This window comes from Leptonychotes weddellii, chromosome 15 (genome assembly GCF_054177405.1).
Source record: "Leptonychotes weddellii isolate Sample4059 chromosome 15, ASM5417740v2, whole genome shotgun sequence".
Lineage (NCBI taxonomy): Eukaryota > Metazoa > Chordata > Mammalia > Carnivora > Phocidae > Leptonychotes > Leptonychotes weddellii.
Window position 1 is genome coordinate 17,403,578 of NC_138383.1, and position 1,936 is coordinate 17,405,513.

Sequence of the window (1,936 nt, forward strand, 5' to 3'; positions counted from 1 at the left end):
CCCAGAAGCACGGATAGACCCCGGTACTGGAGTTTGAGAAAATCCCTCCAGCGGCCCAGCCCGGCCTCCCGATGTGACACGCCTCCTCTCTCGGCACTTTCTATGATCTGCCTTCCGCCTTGCCGGGAGGCTACCGTCCCCGCTCCGGGAAGCCCCTCCTCCAGACCTTCCGCTCCCCTAACTCAGAACGAGCTCCTCAACCGGCAGGTACGAGAATCGTCTTTCCGCCGGCGTAGGACCGACTTAATACGATACAGTCCAAGCGTTTCTAGTGACTACGTCTTGCGACTCTTCTTCAGGACGAACTCCGCCAACAGCTCCCTTCCACAGGCCCCTATTGCCGTCACCCCCAACTCTCTTTGGTCCTGTCTTTTCTCTCCGTCTGTACCCAAGTTGAGACCGAGCCCCCGCATCCCGGATTCAATGCCCCGCCCTGACGGTCAACCCGCTGTGGCCACGCCTCCCGGGGCGGGGAAAAGGCGGGCCATTCAAATTAGATATGGCGTTACAGAGAGAGAGAGAGAGAAAGAGAGAGAGCGACAGAGAGAGACAGACAGACAGACGTAGCAACGACAGACGCACCAATCTTAAAATGTGGAGAACTAAAAACTCTGCACCAGGGCGGTGACTGCCATAGCACTGTCCGAGAAGCGAGGGAAGCGAGCGGTGGGATGAGCGCGACTTGGCTCACCGTGAGTGCGATATGGCTGGCGACGGGGCGGTGGCGGCGAGGGCGGGGCGCCGGGCATCGCTTCTCGGCCTTTTGGCTAAGATCAAGTGTAGTATCTGTTCTTATCAGTTTAATATCTGATACGTCCTCTACCCGAGGACAATATATTAAATGGATTTTTGGAGCCGGGAGATGGACTAGGAGCTTGCTCCGTCCACTCCGCGCATCGACCTGGTATTGCAGTACTTCCGGGAACGGTGCACCCCTCGGGGGTTAAATACATGGTGACCAATAACAGCGTTAGCGTGTTTTAGCGGGCTCTTGGGGTTCTTTTTGGTTTCTTTTTTTTTCCCTAGTGTGTTCGCTTAACCTTTTCGGGGGTTTTGAACTACCCCGTTCCTCGGCGTTCTGTAGATCCCCTCTTCGGTAGTGCGTTTTGGGAGGAGAAGTTTGGATAGGAAACCTGCCGGGAAACGTGACTCTTCAACTGAACAGGATTTTCTGTTTTTCACTCCCAGGCTGAACCCGGAAGGAGCTACACCTTTTTCTAGTGGTTGGTGTAGGGACAAACTGACAAGGTCTCCTTTCTTATCTCCCACCTTCTTTCTCGTTCTCTCTCCTCTTTCCTCTCTCCTCTCTCGTCTTCTCTCCTTTCTCTTCTCTCCAGCCCAGCGCTACCCCTGAGTCTGTCCCCAAGTCTAGTTAGCTGGAAGCTCCTTCTAAAGCTCAGTTTTCTCATCTGTTGAACAGGGATCGGGTTGATCCATTTTATCACAGTGTGCATGGGAATAAGGACCCACCAATAGCCAAATGTAAAACCACCAGCCAAGAGTAAGGGTCCCCTTATGCTGGTGGAGGAAGAAGAGGAAGAAACGTGAAGAAGTTGAGAGGTGGGCCTTGGCAACCTTAGTTTCTTCAGATGTAAAATACCATAAATAACACCTTCTCTTTGGGATTGTTGAAAGACCAAAAAGAAAATGTGGGGGTTAGCTGGCACACAGTGGGTGCTACATAATGGCAGGCAAGTTTTGAAGCCCCGTCCTTGGTTGAGTCGAACTAGTTTTACAGATCTGGTCTAGCTGGACACGCAACTTGCTCTCCAGCACACAAACCCTGAATATTTTAGCCCCAGGATCCTGAACACATTTGGGGTGGGAGGTTGGGGGGCAGGCACTCCGCTGGCCCACATGCATTGCCTCGATCATCTGTAACTCTGGGGTAGTCCTACGTCCAAGGTTTTCAGGCTTGGAGTAACACCCACCCGTG

The 1,936-nt window shown here is 53.1% G+C and overlaps 1 non-coding gene across 1 annotated transcript; it reads left to right on the top strand.

Annotated features, from left to right (window-relative positions):
* The first annotated feature begins 747 nt into the window (after nt 1–747).
* LOC115939175 (U2 spliceosomal RNA) lies at nt 748–938 on the top strand. Its single transcript, XR_004074074.2, has one exon. It is a non-coding gene; the product is annotated as a U2 spliceosomal RNA (small nuclear RNA).
* Nucleotides 939–1,936: the final 998 nt, after the last annotated feature.